General features: G+C 45.3%; 2 protein-coding genes and 1 long non-coding RNA gene across 19 annotated transcripts in view; 2 read left to right on the top strand and 1 right to left on the bottom strand.

The window, feature by feature from the left end:
* The window catches only part of COBL (cordon-bleu WH2 repeat protein), a 422273-nt gene that overhangs the window by 113118 nt on the left and 289721 nt on the right, over window positions 1-19434 (top strand). The gene's annotated exons all lie outside the window — the stretch shown is intronic.
* Window positions 4023-6837, bottom strand: LOC310748249. The gene is made up of 2 exons (XR_014541247.1): window positions 5553-6837; window positions 4023-4184 (listed from the first exon to the last, which is right to left on the bottom strand). It is a non-coding gene; the product is annotated as an uncharacterized lncRNA (long non-coding RNA).
* Window positions 10263-19434, top strand: part of GRB10 (growth factor receptor bound protein 10) — an 87168-nt gene continuing 77996 nt past the window's right edge. For 3 of the 16 annotated variants that reach the window (XM_083583054.1, XM_083583049.1, XM_083583048.1), the window contains exon 1: window positions 10345-10497. The gene's annotated coding sequence lies outside the window, so the exon portion shown is untranslated. Of the gene's footprint in view, window positions 10713-11214; window positions 11400-19434 lie in introns of those variants that run through there. The other 13 variants (XM_083583061.1, XM_083583058.1, XM_083583060.1 and 10 more) reach the window with 11 other exon arrangements.

Raw genomic sequence — 19434 nt, 5'->3', positions numbered from 1 at the left:
CTGATTTTTCGATATGATTTTGCAAGTATCTTTTAAACACCTTCCAGTCCCTATCTATCTTTTCTTTTGAAATCCTTCCAATTTCTTCCATTGTTTTGGATATATTGTAATACTCCAATGATTTGGCAAGCCACTCTGTTTTTGTCGGTATTATACCACTTTTCCAGTTTTTCGCAATCAATAGCCTTGCTGCTACTGTTGCGTATAAATATAAGGTCTTATCTTCTTCCTTTAGGCTTCCTGGTACTATTCCCAATAGAAAACCTTCTGGTGTTTTCCTAAATGAGTATCTAAACATTTTTTTCATTTCATTATATATTATTTCCCAAAATTGTTTGATGTTTAAACAATTCCACCATATATGTATCATAGTACCTTTTCCTGTGTTGCATCGCCAGCAGACATCACTACAATTTTTATTCATTTTTGCTATTCTTTCAGGTGTTAAATACCATCTATGTTGCATTTTAAGATAATTTTCTTTCAGTATATAACACATAGTGAATTTCATATCTTCTTTCCACAATTTTCCCCATTGTTCAAACATAATATTTTTCCCAATATCTTGCGCCCATTTAATCATTGATGCTTTAACCAATTCATCCTTTGTTTCCCACTCTAAAATCAGATTATACAATTTAGATGTATTTTTTGATTTTTCTTGTATTAAGTATTTATTGAATTTTGATATTTCTTTTTCAAATCCTAACTTTTTGTCTTTCGCTAATCTATACTTAATTTGAATATATTGGAACCAATCACTAATATGAGCTTTAATTTCTGTGTAATCCTTTAATTCCAATTCTCCGTTTTCTTCCTTTAATACAGTTATATAGGTAGCCCAATTTTCTTTCATATTTAATTTTTTCACTGTGACAATTTCTGCTGGCGATGCCCACCAGGGAGTTTTCCGTTCTAGGAGTCTTTTATATTTCTCCCATATTTTATATATAGATTTTCTGATTATATGCCCTAGGAAGCCTTTATGTACTCTCACTTTTTCATCTATTAGATAGGCATGCCATCCAAATCTCGTCTCTACTCCCTCTAAATCCAATACATCCGAGTCATCTAATTTGATCCATTCCTTTAGCCAGGTCAGACCCACCGCATCGTGATATAACTCCATATCTGGGAGACCAAATCCTCCTCTCTCCTTCTTATCTATCATTATTTTGTGTTTTATTCTTGGCTTTTTCCCTGACCATATGAATTTAGCCAAATCTCTTTTCCAGTTATTAAAACATTTATCTCCTCCTAGTATTGGGATACTTTGAAATAAAAACATCATCCCTGTTAATATGTTCATCTTTATTACCGATATTTTCCCTAGTAAGGAAAGATTTAATGTCCCCCATACTTGCAAGTCGTTTTTTATTTCATTCCATGTTTTCCCATAGTTCTCATTACTTAAATCTATAGTGTTTGTTGTTACATTTATTCCAAGATACCTTATTTTCCAATCCTGTAATTTACTGTAATTTCACTTTATCTTTTTCTTCCATATTTTTCACTAGTATTTTGGTTTTCCCATAGTTTAATTTGAATCCTGCTAATCTGCCATATTCGTTTATGCATTCCAATATTCTAGGTGTGCATTGTAGGGGATTTTCTGTTGTGATCATAACATCATCTGCAAAGGCTCTTAACTTGTATCTTTTTTCACCAACTGCTATTCCTCTTATTTGGTTGTTCTGCCTTATTTTCTTTAATAGAACCTCTAATACTATTATAAATAACATTGGGGATAGGGGGCATCCTTGTCTTGTACCTTTAAAGATGTTGATTTCTTCTCCAAACTCTCCATTAATAATAATTTTTGCTTTCTGTTGGTTATATATTGCATTTATACCTTTTTGGAATTTTTCACCTAGACACAATTCTTTTAATAGTTTTTTCATAAATTCCCATGAGATTTTGTCGAAAGCCTTCTCCACATCGATTGAAATCAGGGCTGCTTGTTTGTCTCTTCTTACTTGTACAGTAGATATTCCATTATGTCTATTATATTTCTGATATTATCCTTTATTTTTCTACCTTCCACAAATCCAGCCTGATCTCTACTTTTTAAGCATATCTGGATATTATTAAGATAGGTTACAAAGCAAGAGTCTTATGGCTCGAGAGCTTCCTACTCCTTCCTCTCAACTTGCCTTCTCCAGACTGCAATTCCCTTTCTCCGATATCATTTGCTTTGAAGGTAGTAAGTGGGTTATCAGCAGACGCGTCAGCTATCAGTAGTCTTGGATCTGAAGGGTAGACGACAAGAATGGAAAACGACTGCTCCAAGTCCATCTCCTGTGTTTATTTGTTTTTGCTGCAAGTTGTTCAGCTAAAAAATGTTGAACCAGCCCTAGAAGAAACAGGTTCAAAAGACTGGAAGAAACATCGCCACTTGACCTGAAGGAACTGGTGATAAACTTTGCAAAGCAAAAAGCACACAAAGAGAGGTTATGATGTGCCTGAAATTGAAACTTTTAAGAGACTTAAATTTTAACATCACAATTCACAATATTATTCAGAATTATTTGTGTGCTAAAAAACTTTAATTTGTATTTGATAAAGATAACCAAAGATTGCTGTATTACCTAGTCTTGCAATTTGAGATAAATTTAGCAGTTTCAAGTTTTGTGCATTTTTTCTACAAGAAATCCATTTTTTTAAAAAATTGAAATTAGCCGTTTTGAGGGGTGGCGGGTGCAAGTAGTTAGCCTTGCCTAATGCAAAATAGCCTGGCACCAGCACAACTCCTTGGGAAGTTGCTTCATCATGTCAATGAGGGAAAATAAATCCTTTATAAAAATAAACGGTGCAATATATTACATCCATCTCTGCATGTTGGGTTACAGGTTGCTCTTAACAGATCAAATACCAAGAGCTGCAGATCAGTTACCTTTCATGCTCTAAAGCTGCGTAACTCATGCCTCCAAACCCACAATACTGTCCAAAGGCAGCTCTGGAGCCATGATGCCGACAATTAAGAGTACATCCCCCATAATGGTCTATATTTTTAATTTATTCTTGCTTTTTACTTGTTTTTACGATGTTATAGTTTGGTTTTATATTGTTGTAAATCACTGTGATTTATTTTTTCTGAAACGGTATATAAACTTTTTTTAAAAAAACAAATAATGTCAAAGCATATGATATGATGAGAGGAACCTTTCCTTCTATAGATACTTTCTGGTTCAGGAACCCTGTCAAATTTGATTATTAGATGTTCCACCTGTTTTTGGTATATGTCATATTGGAAAACCCACAGCATTTAACTAAATCCTTTTCCAACACATAGATTTCTCCCAAGTACAACATAAGCATTTATGCACACTTCTAACAGTTCCAAAAACGTGTTCCAGTTCACATTTCTTGTTGAGTTTCCCCAAACATATACTGTGGAATATTATCTGCAGCCCTTGTTGCTGTTTCAGTTATGTTTTCTTTTTCTCATATTAACATTTGAACTGGCGAATTACTTTCAAAGTTGCCATTAAACATACAAAGAAAAAATATTCATTTATTAATGAGACAAATATGTCTCCTGCTTTATTCATATGTTGGCTGACTACAGAAAACCAGTATCTTCTCCAATGTTATTTAAGGGTTGCTATATTTTGAAGAGCAAAAAAGAGGACACATTTGCCGACCTCTACTTTTAACTATGGGTCTCTCTGGCCACTCTCATCATGAAAAGGAGGACGTGTCCTGGAAAAAGAGGACATATGGCAACCCTTGTTATTTTCTCTTCTGCAGTTGGTTTACCTACCTTCAAGTTATTTAGCAACTTGGCATACTCTTTATCTTCACTGACATTTGTGGTTAGTTCTTCAAACTTGAAACAAAGCTGCAGATTTAAGTGCGCGATACTGCCCATTATGCTTTTGTGTCTCTGCTTGTTAATATTTGAAAGACAAAATTGGCCTTTTACATGAGTCAAGTTGCATGTGGTCTCCAAATGCCACATCGTTCCATCATTCTGTCTTTACCATTTTTTAAAACATCAATGGATAAAAGGAAGCATGATGCTGGATATCATGGTAATCTAATCTATGACTGGAAGTAAAGGTTTAATAAGTTTGCACAGAAGCAGAGCAGGTTCTTCACTCAGGTTTCAATACTCCGTCTTCTACCTATGTCCCACTAGGAGCACAAGTAACCAGGTGATGGTCAGACCTCCACTATTTATCCTGTAGGAACAACAATGCAACAAGACTCAGCACAACCTGTTCTATTGAACACAAAAGCTCTAATTGCATGGATCAGGAGGTGTTTACCTGTGCTTTCACATCCATCCAACCAACCAACCAACAAGAGTCACTGTTGAGCATTAGTGCGCGTGACCAGCTATTCTGCTTGACCACAGCACTAAGGATTTGATACACAGCTTTCCTTTCAGGATTGATTTAATAAAGCATCCTCATTTGGCCTTTGTTCCGCTTGGACTTGCAGAGCACTAGTGAGCATTTGCAAACCACCCGGCCCAGTCGGCTACAGCAGGGCAGCCCAACCTCTCAGACCGATTGGGCCGCAAGAGCACTTCCCCACAGAAACAGTGAGCCAGCCACACACCAAAATAAATCCCCATATTGTGAATTAAAGTGTTCACAATACAGTTAATACCATTTCATGTACAGAACTGAATATATATATACAATTAAAAGGAGGTAAAATTAAAAATATTTTAGGCTTCTAGTCAAAATGATTCGAGACTCTTGTGAAGCCAGTAAATAAACACAGAAGACAAGTGTACAGTGGGGGGAGGTGGCTAATAGCCACTTCAGCCTCCTCACCACCTCCCCCCCCCCACCAAACACAGGGCTCCTTAGGGTTGGTCATTAACTAAGGGCAGGGAGAGATCCGTAGAGTTGGAAGGGGACCCCCTCAGGTCATCTAGCCCAACCCACTGCACTCGCTGACAGGTAGCTGCCACCCCCAAGTCCACCTGCCGGGGGTGCCAACTTAGATAAAATATTGGAGGGGGGCAGGTAAGACCCACCACATATAATCGATCACATGACGCAGCGCATGCACACCATTTGAATGGCAGTGCCCATCAACTTTGAGGGGGCCTGGTCCCTCAAATATTTTATGGGGGGTACGAAGACCCCTCAGGCCCTAGGAGTTGGCTCCCATGCTATCTGCTGAACAGGGCAGCTAGCAGCAGATCCTCCATGCCCAGGGCAGCCCACCAGCCCTGTGGAGAGCCCCACCAAATCCCCCCCCTTGCCGGCCTAACATGCACCATGTCTCTGCTGGGGGCCAGGCTGCACTTGCGAGAACTGATGGCCTTCCCACTGCTCTCTAAGGCTTCTCCTCTCCAGGGTGTTTCCCAGTCGCCAACTGCTTCTGTGCACAACCATTCTCCGCTCTGCTCTTTTCATTTCTCTCTGTGTCCTGGGAGACCAGGGGAGAAGGGAGCTGGTTGCAGCACAAGGGGGAGACCCCCCTGGCTTCTTCTCCAGCAACTGGTTCCCCCCCTCCTCTCCAACCTTCGCTTCAGCCCTGGAGTCTGAACTGCTCTCTGCCACAGTTTCTTCCTGCTCACTAAATCTTACCTCTTCTGCTTCCAACATGTCCTCCTCCTGGTCTGTTCCCTCTCATGAGCACCTTTTAATGTGCTTAATGAGAGCTGCTTCTTTTCCCAGAATCTCCTAGTGCTTCGTGAAAATAGAACCATCAATTGTTTCCTCACTTGCTTTGTAACTCTCTTTGTAAAATTTATGACGGCCAGCAGATCTCGCTTATCTCTCCAGGGCTGAAACAGCAAGAGTGAAGGGGGATGGGGAACAGTTATTTATTTTTACTGGTTTTAAATGTTAAACAAGGATGATTTATCAGGGAAGCTTTTTGCCTCTTCATTGAGCACCCTGGCATGCCATGTACATCTATATATCTTCTTGAACCCAAGAGTGTCGGTCATGCCACCAAGCAACTTCATACAGGTACAAATTATCCAAAAGAAAAGTGTGTTTGGGACACACTTGGTTTGAGAATATCAGTCCTCTCTGGGTCCATTAGCGCTAGAGCATCATATTCTTTTCTCTTCTTGCCCCACCCAGTTCTCCCTCAAAATAGTTTCTTTGGCAGGCAGGGGGAGGGATTTCAAAGCTATCCAGCCCAGTGCTGCCAGGCCAATTTATCTGGACTTTAGCAGGCTTTGTCCACACAGAAGGGCTGCAATGCCTCACAATTTCATCCACTTCTGTAAAGGGATAGGTAGTTATAAGTGTTTTAAAAAATCCCCTAACAGTGAGTGGAGAAGCACAAAGTTTCAGTTTTTTGAACTGGGATTTAGTTTCAGACCCCGAGTTGAATCAGACAGCCTTTAACTTGGTTCAGAATGAATCAAACTCTTTTTTGAAGCGCCAAATCAGAATCCGAACCAAATATTGTATTCAGTTTTTGTCTCTCTCTCTCTCATGACACTCAATCTTGTAGACATCCAATGAAGCTGAAGATTAGGGACAGACAAAAGAAAGTACATCATATATTTCGGGACTCTCTTTTTCTTTCTTCTTCTTTTGTTTATTATTAAGAACACTTATTGTTTTAGTTCTCCTGGCTGTTAGTATGATAAATTTATTATTTTATTGTATATGTTGTGCTCTGATTTTATGTATGCTGCTTTAGGAGTGTTGTTACAATGAAGAGTGAGTAATAAATATTTTAAGTTAAATAATTAAAAAATACAGATGGAAATTAATTGCTTCCTTTCCTTATCACACTGTACTTAAAACTTCAACAAGGCTGCTGGGTTCTAGACCAGTTGCCTTGAATGGCAGCCCAGATGAATAGGCAGCCCCTTTCTGCATGCTGGAGCATCACCAAAAAAGATCAACCCCTTGATTCATCTATATCAATATATAGAGTTTCATCTATATCAATATATCTCTCTCTCTTCATACATGATAGTGGCAATCTTTCTTCCAATAAGCTGCAGCTTATTTTCCAATTAAGTGTTCTTTTCCTGAAGTATTCTGCCTTTATTCACTCAGACACTGGTAAGATCTTCGTAGGCTGCAGGGACAAGGCTCCATTTCTACGGCTATATATACCGTATTTTTCACCCCATAGGACGCACCGACCCATAGGACGCACCTAGTTTTTTGGGGGGGAAATAAAGAAAAAAAAATTAATTCCCCCCCAGGTGCGGGGCTGGGGTGGGGGAAGCCCGAGCTTCCCCCGACCCCAGCCCCCAGAACAGGCAGCTCTCCGCAAGCCTTGGGAGACCGGCGCGACTTCCCGCCGGGCTCCCAAGGCTTGCGGATATCTGCCTGAAGCCGAAACCAGGTCGGGGAACAGCGGGATGGCGGCGCTCCGCCTCCCCGCTGTTCCGCGAGCTTGTGGGGCTGGCGGTGGGGAGAAGTGCTCTTCTCCCCACCGCCAGCCTTCAGACCAGGTCCGGGGACAGCGGGAAGGCACTTCTCCCTGCTGCCAGCCTTCAGACCAGGTCGGGGAACCGAAGCCCGGGGCGCGCTGTGCAGCGCGCCCCGTGCTTCGGTCTGCAGGCTGCTGCCCACAAGCCTTGCGAGCCCGCGGGAACTCCCACCGGGCTTGCAAGGCTTGCGGATAGCTTCCTGAAGCCTGGAGAGCGAGAGGGGTTGGTGTGCACCGACCCCTCTCACTCTCCAGGCTTCAGCAAAAGCCTGCATTCGCCCCATAGGACGCACACACATTTCCCCTTCATTTTTGGAGGGGGAAAATTGCGTCCTATAGGGCGAAAAATACGGTAACCAGTTTTGCGGTGAACCTTCTCACTAAGTTTTTTAAATCACGGAACAGTTTTGTGTCAAACAATGCAGCTGTTGCACACAAAAACTAAATATATCTACAGGCCCATTTCAGGATGCCCAAGAAATATCCCTCATACACTTTTTTATCAGCTGCTGAATCAGGCAAAGCATTTGTACTCCCAAACATTAGTGTATCCTTTCAGAACAGGCTTTCAAAATTACAAGGAAATGTACACACAGATACCTTTAACAGTTGTTCAAATGGAGCCTGTTTTTCATTGTCACAAGCAACTGTCCAAAAACCCACCAGCTATCCTGATTCCAGTTCAAGTGATTTTATTTTCTATAAAATGTATGCCATTAACGTCACACTGTACACAATTTAGCCTGCAATCCCAATCCCATTTACCTGGGAGTAAGTCCTATTGACTCATGAATATTGGCAAACGGGCATCTCTTTAGACTTTAATAACCTGAAAGCCAATTTTAGATGCCTGTGCAAGGTCAGCTGTTTTCCTGGAATGGAATGGAGATACAGCCCACTTACCCTTGGAAATGAGCTCAAGTTTGATGAGTCAAGGAAGACCCCAGCTTCTTGTAGCTCAAGTGCTTTTAATTCTCCAGTGGCAGTGTCAAAAAGCTTTTTCGAACTACAGGGAATAAAGATCTACATTTGGATCGGCTACCCTGTGGATCCGGCCACCTGAGGCAGTTGCCTCACTTTGCCTCATGGGGGCCGGCCTTGGCCTTAACATTTTCATCCTCAAAAAGAGAGGCTGATCACTTTTACCACATCTTGATTCCAGAAGGCTGGGGCAACAAGTTCCATAGAAGACCCACGCTGCCTGCGGTGTCTTTCTGCATGTCAGATATTTAAAATTGAAATTCATTTCCAGGGTCCCTTTGAGGAATGTGCTGGGGTCTCTCTCCAACCCTCATAGGGAGCCCAAACCCCCAGCAAAGACCCCTTTAGCTCTGGCCCCTCTGCTCATGCCAAAAGCCTTGTCACTCTGGCAAGGCCCGAACTTTCAAAGCTCCCTGGAGATGAGGAGCATGGGCACCTCAACAAGTTCCAAGTGGAAACACACCTTGGCCCATGCCCCAGCCTGCCCCCCCCGGGGGGCAGAGACCGAATATACTCTCCCCATGCAGTTTGTAGAGAAACACTGTGCTCCATAGCAGATGCTTCTTTTATTCCATGTGCCCAGGCTGTGATCCTGCAAAAGTACCGGGTACTTGTGTTTGGCAGAAGTGCCAATGGCCGTAGGGGAGTGCCTGGTCTCGGTTGGCAGAGAACTTGCCTGCAAGTGTCTCCAGGGTGTCTGGGACACTGCTCTGTGCAGCTGAGGGTGGGGGGAAGGGTGTCAGAGCACTGAACTTTAGACATGGTCTTCACATACGACAAAAGGTGGTGTTGGGCGACAGAACCATAGGTTGCCCACACCTGGGTCAAAACAGTGTTGTGTGGTCTTAATAAAAACTGTGATCCACTAGACCACTCCCTCTCTCTCTACACACACCACGAAAAGATTCAGGGGCAGCACTTTCTTGGGGGTTTGGCTTCTTTTGAAGGGAATGGTCATTGGAGACATTTGGTGGTTTTGCAACGTTTAGGTTGATTTATAGTCATACAAATTTGAGCACAGATGCACACAAACAGCAGAGCACTCCTGTAAGCCACAACTTTGTTGCCTTGCACCAGATCTCTCAAGACACCCCCAGGATCCTTTCAGTTCACTCCCTGCCCCCCTTTCTCTTCTCCATTTCTGTTCCAAATCTTGCCTTCCCCCTTTGCTGCTTTTCCCCGCACGACCTCAGTACCTGCCCTGTGCTGTGCGGCAGGAGATGGGGGTAGGGATGGAATGTCTTATCTGAAATGGTCCTTCCAGCCCAGGGGCATCTCCAGCTATTCCAAAGCCTTTGGGGACCCTTTACCTGTCATTTCCCTTTTTTAAAAAAGGGATCTGAGCGACATGTTTGGCCTTACGCTGCCTCTCAAATGCTATAGTCTAATAATAAAATGCTGTCACAATTCAGAAGCAATTGTCGCGGTAGGTCAAATCCAGCGACCACGAGAGCGACCGGCGGAGAGGCGACCTGAAGCTGTGCGGAGAGGGCTCGGGAGCAGACCTGTTTCCCCGCTCTCTCCTGTTATCCTGGGGTTTCGGGGCCCAGCCCTCCCGGGCAGATGCCGGCGCCGGGAGCGGGCCTGCCCTCGCCTCGCCTCGCCGGCCGCCAGGCGTCCGCTGCGCCCCGGAGCGAGGGCCCTTCGCAGCGCGCAGCCCGGCCGCCCAGAACATGGCTGCCCGGAGGGGGAAGGGGCTGGCGTCGCCTCGCGGAGCGGCCCCTCGGCGCCCACCACCCGGTCGCCAACGCCGCCGTCCCGCCGAGAAAGTCCGGCCCGCGCCGGGTCCCCGAGGCGGAAGGCTCGCCTCGCCTGGCCCGGGAGCCCCATCGAGAGGGGCCCTCCCCGCGCGCCTCCCGCTCGCCGGCTTGCCCGGTGCCTGCTCCCCGCGCGCCCAGGGCGCCGTCGGTTGCGGCTGCGCGCAACAAGCGGCGGGAGGGGACGGCGGCGGCGGGGGAGGGTTTAAAGCCCGGCGGAGGCGGAGGCGATGCCTGGGAGCGGGGAAGGCGAGTCAGCTGAGGAGCGAGGCGAGCGAGCGCGGGCAGCAGCAGGAGGAGAAGGCGGCGGCGGCGGCGCGCAGCCCGGAGTGGCCGGAGGACGGACGCCTGGAGGTTGGCTGCCCTTCTCCCGCCCCGGGGGGGGGCGCTTCATTCCAGGGCGGCGCTGCCCCCCCCCGCTTTCCGTGCACCCCCTCCCCTTCCTCCCGGAGGAAGAGCTGCCCCTTCCCGTCTCGGCGGGTCCCTCCCTCTCCCTCTTGCCCGGCCGGTCCGAAACTTGCTCGGAGGGCCGCGCCAGGAAGGCGAGCGGGAGCCACGCGGGCGCGCCGAGGGGCTGCCGGGGACAGAGCCCGGACTCTGGTGAGCGGGCGGGCGGGCGGGCACAGCCGTGGAAGCGGCGGCGGCGGAGAGGCGGGCGCGCAGCGGCCCCTCTGCCTAAGAAAGGCGAGGAAGTTTCTGGCCGTCCCGGGAGCGCAGAAGTCCTCCTCGCCCCTCCGCCGCAGCCGCGGATCCGGGCCGCTCGCTCCGGCTCGGAAGGAGGCGCTGCCGACTTTCCGGCGAGTTGGCGAAGCGCGCGCAGGATGGCTCGCCCGCCGCGTCCCTCCGGGCAACTTTGCGCGCGCGGCCCCGCCGCCCGAGAGGGACCTGCGCGCGGCGGGGGGAGAAGCGGCGCACAAAGCGCGCGGCCGGCGGGGGATGCGGCGCCCGGGTTTTGGGGTCGCTTTCGCCTTCTTTTCCCCTTTCTTTCTTTCTTTCTTTTCTCCTTTCAAGGCGGGCGAGACTTCTCCGGAGCCTCGGTGCCCTTTCCACATTGCATCATAAACCCAGGGTGGAGCCAGCCCGCCTGCTCCTCCTCCGCCTCCCCTTCGGCAAGTAAGCCGAGCGGAGGGGCTTGCCCGGCTCTCCCAATCGCCGCCGCCGCCGCCGCCCCGGCGCGCGCTGCCCTGGGTGCGGGTCGGGGGCCGCGCTCGTCCCGGGAAAGTGCCCGAGAGGAGGCTGCTTTGGCCAGAGGCGGAGGCGGAAGAGAGCTCGGGCTCTCCTCGTCCGGTAAGAAACGAGGCTCCCGGCTGCGGGCGAGAGACTGAGCTGGGAAGGCGCCGGCTTCGGGGCTGCGCCGACGGAGTTTTGTCTCTGCCAGCCACGTTGTGGCCGCTGTGTTGCGACGACTGTCTGTTGGCGACGATTGCGCGTGTGGCACTGGATATTTTGGGCAAAAAGGATTCCCCAAACTTTTTGTTTCCCTTCGCCGCCTTTTCCGATGGGTGGATAGCCAGAGAAGTGGTGGAGGTCGCAGAATTATGGTGCATCTTTTTAGAACCCCCCCCCCCCCAAGGGAGGTTCTTGGCATGAATGCAAGGGTGAAAAGTGCTTGGTTTCCCTGCACAATGCAGGGCCATCAACTGGCCTTAAATTATGTAAGGCACTTCTGAAGGTTACTCCTGCTTATTTACTGTTTTGTAGGCACTGCTTGCAGAAAGATATCCCAGTCCTTTGGCAGCTGTTGCTTCCCTCTTCATCTGTTTTGATGATGGTATCCATGGGGGTGTACTCAGAGCATCATCTTACAAATCTCTCCCCCTCCCCACTTGTCTATTTGTTGAACATTACCTGCTTTGGCAGAGGGAAAACGTTGCTTCCTTTTGCGCCCTTGCATTGGTGTGTTGGTACAGCGACTGTTTCACATTAGCACAGTTTCCAAACTCATTTTATGAACCCCTTTCTTGGCATCTTATTGGACCACTTAAACTTCTCATTCTACTAATCAAAAGTACCTTTGCAACTCATTATATTAATTGTGATCTTGTTGTCCAGTGTGGTGGGTGCAAATGTTTTCTCAGCAAACGTCAGGCGTAAGTAATCTTTGTAAGCTTTAGCCTTGGGTTGGGTTCAGCAGTCATCTTATTTTTGTATTGGATTTGAGGGTGGCAAGTGATGAAAATCCCATCTTGTACAGGGATGTGAAAAGCAAAGCATTCTTTCCCATTGTCATCAAAACCAGCGCTGCATTATGAGAACCATGGAGCCTGGCCTAGGGGCTTGTTAACCTTTGGATAATTCAGTCTTCCATCATCACACTGAGGAAAATAAGTGCAGCCTTTCCACAGGCCACGGCTTAAAAACCTCTGCCATAGTTGTTGCCATTTCTATTTCCATTGTATGTGTTTCTCTTTCTTGCATACTGGGGCAAGTGACTTGCTGTAAGAGCAAGCTGCAGTAAAGAAGTGTAGTTGAGATCATAGGATCGTAGCATTTGTACTGTTCGAAGGGACCCCGAGGGTCATCTAGTCCAACCCCCTGGAATGCAGGAATCTCAACTAAGGCATCCCTGACAGATGGCCATCCAGCCTCTGCTTAAATACCTCCAAGGTAGCATCTAGCCAAAGTGAAGGTCGCAAATCTACATATTACACTTGTGTAGATCATTTAGAAGCAGTTGTTTCTGAATAAACTATTAGGTTAAATGGGGCTTTCTCCCCGAATGTGTATATAGCCTTAGGTCCCCCTTACTAATTTCAGCAGAGCTTAACAAATGTTTAACTCCTTTCCCTCCTTTCTTGCACAAAATCATTAGGACTTGAAAATATTTTTCTGTGGTTGGATTGTCCTCTTATCTATCTTTCTGATGTTGAATCATTGGCGGAATTAGAGCTTTACATGATGTTTTAAGGCATAATAATATCAGATTGCTGATGCAGCAGTTGGATGTGCTTGCCCATCCAGCTTCAGGATGGTCTGTTTCTTGATTGCTTAGGTTGGGAAATGTCAGCTGGTGTCTAACTGCAGCATTGAGTAAAGACTGGTAGTACCAGTTTCCAAACTTTCTAACTTCAAGGAAGGTTTTCTGGTCTGCTATGGAATCCCCGAGTGTTGCAGAGGATTCTGGGAAGTAATCTAGGGATATCCTATTCATGGAGATCCGGTAGACATTGTTTAAACATTTGATGCCACACTAGATGGTGTACAAACACCCCACAGATTCCCAGTTCCCTTAATTTCATACGGTTGGAGTGCCACTGAGAAGGAAGAAGGAACTTTGCATAATTAAGAAAGTCTCTGAGGCTCCCTTGTGCATCAGTGGTCCCAGTCCTGAAAAATGGGAAAATAGGCATCTGTGTAAATCTTTAAAGCAGTTGGAGAAAAACATGTACTCCCAAAACTAGAGAGTCTCCTTCCAAAAGTGACAGGATTCCAAATTTTAGTTTTCCAAATTGCCGCAAACAGTTACTGAGAAACTCAATTGACTGTAGTCTCCTTTTGGAAGATTCTTTTTCAGCTTTTGGATGCTTGGAATTATGAGTGTTTATAAGATGTTCTAAAGGAAGAAGACAAAACAATTTAAACACAAAAGGAACCTCTGCCTTCATGGACTACATTCAAATGCATATCCCATTATAGCAAAGTACTGGCCGGCAGCTTCAATAGGATCTATGAATCTGGACTTGAGAATAGATGCCGTTTGCGTTCTGCTCCAGAACTTCTACTGAAGCAGAAAACCTCCATACACATGTCTGAAAGGAATATTTTGTTAGTGTTTAGACATGCAGAGCCCTGTTCAAATACCTGCCTAGCCTACCTGCCTTCTAAAGGGAAAAGGTTTGGACCAACTATCATCATGACAGCAAGTATTCTAATGAAAGTGGCCTCAGATCAGGATGGTGTAACTTAGCAGTGCGCTGGAGATTACTATTAAGTCCTTTGCTGGCAGCAGACTGTGAGTGAACTGGAAAATCTAATAACAAAAAGCAACTGTATTGTTGTACCATGGGGTACATGTACCATGGGGAAGTGATGGAAAAACTGGCCTTCCAGACATTAGACTACAGCTCCCATTGTCCCTGATCATTCGCCATGGGAGCTGGAGCTCTGACAACCTCTGAGGGGCTGCAGAATCCTTAGGCCTGGTTCATGTACAAGATGTATTGGTTTTATCTGCTACACCCTTATTACACAGTGGTCTGTCTGATTCAAGCAGGACAGAAACCACTGTCCCTGACCTTAACTTATCATGGTTTGTTCAGAGTGAAACAAACCACAATTCATGGTTTGTGTGCAATGCTAAACCAGGGTTTGTGGCTTCTTAGCTCCCAAATGGAGTGAGCAGGAGTGAAGCAAGTGTGGTTGATTTGTGCACATTCATCCATGTTGTATGGCATAACCTGGCATGTGAATGCGACCACTCTAATGGGGAACTGGATTTGCCACTTGCTCATGTTTATACCTTGATAAACAGATTTCTTGACGCAGATGGTGGCAACTGAATGGGAGTGTCTTATAAGAGAGGAAATGGTTGCACTTCAAAGACAATGAGATATGGCTTATCTTCACATCTACATAAACAGCATAAAAACTGAGGATATCCGAATGACAGTAGTTTTGGTTAGGAAAAAGATGAATTTATTAGTTGCTTTTTGGAGTGACGTACAAAAAAATGAACATTGAAAGCAATGATAAAACAATGTAAAATACGCAAGTAATATTTTAAATAAGGTTGCCAGATTTTTTTCAATGAATCTGGGGACAAAATCAATTGATTTTGTATGGGGACTGATTTGTAAATCTGGGAACTGTCCCCGGGAAATGGGGATGTCTGGTAACCTTAATTTTAAAACGTGGATGGCACTGTGGTCTAAACCACTGAGTCTAGGGCTTGCCGATCGGAAGGTGGGCGGTTCGATTCCCTGTGACGGGGTGAGCTCACGTTGCGCAGTCCCAGCTCCTGCCCACCTAGCAGTTCGAAAGCACGTCAAAGTGCAAGTAGATAAATAGGTACTGCTCCAGCGGGAAGGTAAGCGGTGTTTCCGTGTGCTGCTCTGGTTCGCCAGAAGCGGCTTAGTCATGCTGGCCACATGACCTGGAAAAACTGTCTGCGGACAAACGTCGGCTCCCTCGGCCAGTAAAGCGAGATGAGCGCCACAACCCCAGAGTCGTTTGCAACTGGACTTAATTGTCAGGGGTCCTTTACCTTTACCTTTACCACCTGTGCCCGCCCTGTGAAAAGATTATTTTTTAAAATATAATAAGTAAAAAGATATTTATTGGCTGTGATTTTTAAAATGTGTTTTTTCTCAAAGGGGAATCCAGAAGCTATCAGAATTGCTTCAGATTGAATAAATTAGAGCAGTGCTTAATAAATCCCCTCCTTTCCTCCCAACTGCTTATGGTACTTAGGTTCATATCTCGATCTCTATCAGTAGCTCAGAGCTTAACTGTGCAATTGTCAAAACCATAGTTCTATTCAGGAGAGAGTTCTAGGTTGAGTATTGAGGGCTTAAATGACACTGAGGTGTCCTGCAGTGGCAAGGAACCTCTGGAACGCAGGCCTGGTGAGGTGTGCCTGCCCCACCCAATAGGCCCACAAGGTCAAGCCAGCCCCACCTGGCTTCCGCCTGATGTCCTGTATAGGATGTCAGCTGTGGGGCAGGTAAAGGCGGAGCTTGGGCAAAAGGACTCTGGAGGCACTGCCAATCCTGCTCCGCTCCCAAGTTGGGAATAGGGCTGGATTTAGGTTTGATGAGGTCCTAAGCTACTGAAGGTGATGGGGCCCTTTATATATAAGGGGGGGCATTACTTACATCATAGGAGCCTACACAACACTGTTGTTGTATGTAGGTTTTGTTTTATTTGTTTTTTTATCTTAAATTTTTGAAATGTACACCCAGTTTTTTCCCCTTTAAATTTTTTGGGGGGCCCCAAGAGAGTGGGGCCCTAAGCTATGTTCAACCTAATATCAGCAGAATTGGGAAAGGCTGTCAAAAAGCTCTGCCCCTTGGAGCCCATTTGCCTTTTTCAGAAGGATACTCTAGAGTCTTGTACTGAAAATGAAAGGAATCATTGCTGTGGCTCAGGGAAAGTATTTTGTGGCATTCCCCCCCCCCTTCTCCCCACCCCCAGTAGGCTCTTCATCAACCTGTATGAGCGGTCCATCTTTTCTTTTACCCTCCCTCCCATATTTATGTTGTTATTTTAAGGGTAGAACTAAAAACAATATTTGAAAACCCAAGATATCCGGTCAAGATGTCTTGCATGTGTACTTGTTTTTAATATTGAATTTTTCCTCCTGGAATGAGAAAGTGACATATGTCAGCCTTTTGCTGCACAGGCTGTAGTTGAGATACTTAAGTACCTTGCTAAAAATAGTGCATCTATTTTAGACAAGTGCCCAGTTAGGAGAGGATAACTTGTGGCTCGCCAGCCTGTAATCTGAAGGCACAGGCTGGTATTAAACAGAATGGAAACAAACATTTTATTGTAATTATGCCTCTGCCGGTTTTAACAATTAGCTCTGATATAAATCAGCTTGCATCTCTTAGAAGTTGCTTTAGCGATCCAGGATTCCTGTGCTGCCTCTTTTTAAAAGGGAGTCTTTTTGTATCAGCGCTTCAGTACATACTTGCTTGCTTTCAGTTTTTAAAAGAAATTAATTTATAGTTTTACAATCTGTTCCCCAACCAATAACAAAAAAGGAATTAAAACAGAGTGAAACAGAGGTCCACAAACAGTTCATGTAGAGGCAGGAAGCTCATAATGAAGATAAATCAATAGAGCAGAGCCTTTGCCTCAGAGATATCTCTGCAAGGCCCTCTACAGGTGAGCATATGTTCGAGGTGATCTTCTCACCTGTTTGGTTCTGTTGCATGTTGGAGGCCAAACAATGGGATGAACCCATCCAAACCAATCTTGTGTTTTCAGTAATGTGGAACTAAAAAACCTGCTTTTTTTTTAAAAAAAAGTTCTCCATCAATTAATAAGAAAATAAATTGCATTCAAAAGTTATCAAAGGGCAGAGAGAATTTTGATGAAATTCTTATGGGTGGTTGAGCTGCTGCTGCTGCTGCTTCTCCTCCTCCTCCTCCTCCTCTTCTTCTTCTTCTCCTTCCTCTTCTTCTTCTTCTTCTTCTTCTTCTTCTTCTTGCACTAACCTTATTTTTAAGGTGACCAAGGGAGGCGTGATGGTGAATTTCCTTACTTTAATTCTGCAGATCATCTCACCAGTGGCCTGAACACTGCAGCCTTCCTGAGTCCTTGTGCTTCAATTTGAAGCCATGTGGAAAGTATCATGAGCTCCTCCCATGGGGCTTTTTCAGATTGGGAAATATGGGCAGCCCAGAAAGGCTGCGCAGAGCTGGCGTAAAGTTTATTTGAAAGAAAAACCCTGCAATGTTCAGGAAAGCTCAAGCCCCACACTCATCAAATTCTACAGAAATTCTTAAGTGCTCTGAGAATGAGGGAGAAAAACCAGAAGCCTCTTTCACAAGGGAATAAAACATTTGAGAAATTGGGAGCACACATTTTGACATGGCACAAATGTTCAGTAGCATTATAGTTTCTAATTTGTTCAGCAGCAGTTGACAAAGTTCGTGCCAGGTGTGTTTTCTGGCACCTGTAGGCCCCGCTTCCCAAAATTAGAGTTGAGATAAGCCAATAGAATTGTAGCAAATAGACTTGATTGTGGTGTGTTTTTGCGGTGCCCACAACAGTTTCTGTAGTTCACAAATGTGCCCACGGGCCCAAAAAGGTTGGCAACCGCTGCACAACCATTTGATTGTTCTCTCTGGAATAAGTTCTGACTAGCTCAGAGTTGGCGGGAGACCTGATGCGCGCCTCAAAGAGGAATAAAGATATCTACTTATTTCTTAATGTTTGTGGTACCTGGCGGACTAATCTCATTCTCTCCTTGAATTAGGCGAATAATGCTAGTGCCCAGCTGTAGCATCTTCAGTGTTCTATACTGAAATACAAAACTTGTTATGTTTTGTTTATGGTGAAAGGCAAATTTGAACATTAATTTGCCCTGCTTTGGGATGCCATAGATTTGCCCCCAGGAACATGATTTATGTGAACCTGAATCAATTTACCGTAATATGAGAATAAGTTGAAGTGTCTATTGGTTCCAGATTTGGTGGCATGAACAAAATCTGTGTAGAAACGCCAGGTGTGTGTGCATTTGTGATATGTACTCTCTCTATCCAAGTGATCTACCCTGCAGCTCATGTGATTGGAGAGATTGGAGATCAGGCTTGACATTTGATTTGTCAAATGGTACTCATATTATCTGAAGCATTCATTTTTATTAGAACACAGTACCTATATTAATTACAAAATCTACTCAGAAGCAATGATTCCTGTTCATCCCAGAAGCTCCATGCCAAATCACACGAAGGCTCTTCATTTTTCTTCCCACAGTAAATTATCTTGGGAGCTCAGTCCTGATTACCTAGTCAGTTGTGATATGTATTCTGCCTCTTCATAGCAAAAGTTCTGGGACCTTCAGGGCTGCGAACCCTGAGCACGTGCAGAATACGGCTGGGCAATATATCGATATATCATCCAAAACCAGTTTGAAGTCTATACCATGATATCAGCTTCATAATTTTTGACCTGGGAATATATTGTGAATCATGATCTGTGTGTGTGTGTGTGTCTGTGTGTGCGCGGTATGCAAAAATCACAATGTGAGAAAAACTGAAGCCAGCCTATTCTTCTATATTTCTTCATCCTTATTTCAGACATAGTGATATATCGGTAAGGTGGTACCTCGGGTTACATACGCTTCAGGTTACATACGCTTCAGGTTACAGACTCCGCTAACCCAGAAATATTGCTTCAGGTTAAGAACTTTGCTTCAGGATGAGAACAGAAATCGTGCTCCGGCGGTGCGGCAGCAGCAGGAGGCCCCATTAGCTAAAGTGGTGCTTCAGGTTAAGAACAGTTTCAGGTTAAGTACAGACCTCCGGAACAAATTAAGTACTTAACCTGAGGTACCACTGTATATTGCAGTGTTTAGCTGGTGATAAATCACTTTGCTGAAAACCAGCTATCTCTCAGTCCTAGTGCAGAATGTTCCCTTTGAAGCAAGTGACTGCATTTTCTGTGCCTTGCCCTCCGCTTGGCCTCGGTCGGTCTGTCTGTCTGTCTGTCTGTCTATCTATCTATCTATCTATCTATCTATCTATCTATCTAAGGTGTAAGTGCCCTGCACAGGTTTTCCTGCTGGGCCGATAAGTTAAGTGGTTGCAGGCTGAATGAGAGATGTGTGGATTTCATTTGGAGCTTGTTGCCACATCAGCATGTCTGCAGGAAA

The sequence above is a fragment of the Podarcis filfolensis genome, assembly GCF_964270895.1.
Source record: "Podarcis filfolensis genome assembly, chromosome: 13".
NCBI lineage: Eukaryota > Metazoa > Chordata > Lepidosauria > Squamata > Lacertidae > Podarcis > Podarcis filfolensis.
Note: the sequence above shows the minus strand (reverse complement) of the source record. Positions and strands in the feature narration are given on the sequence as shown.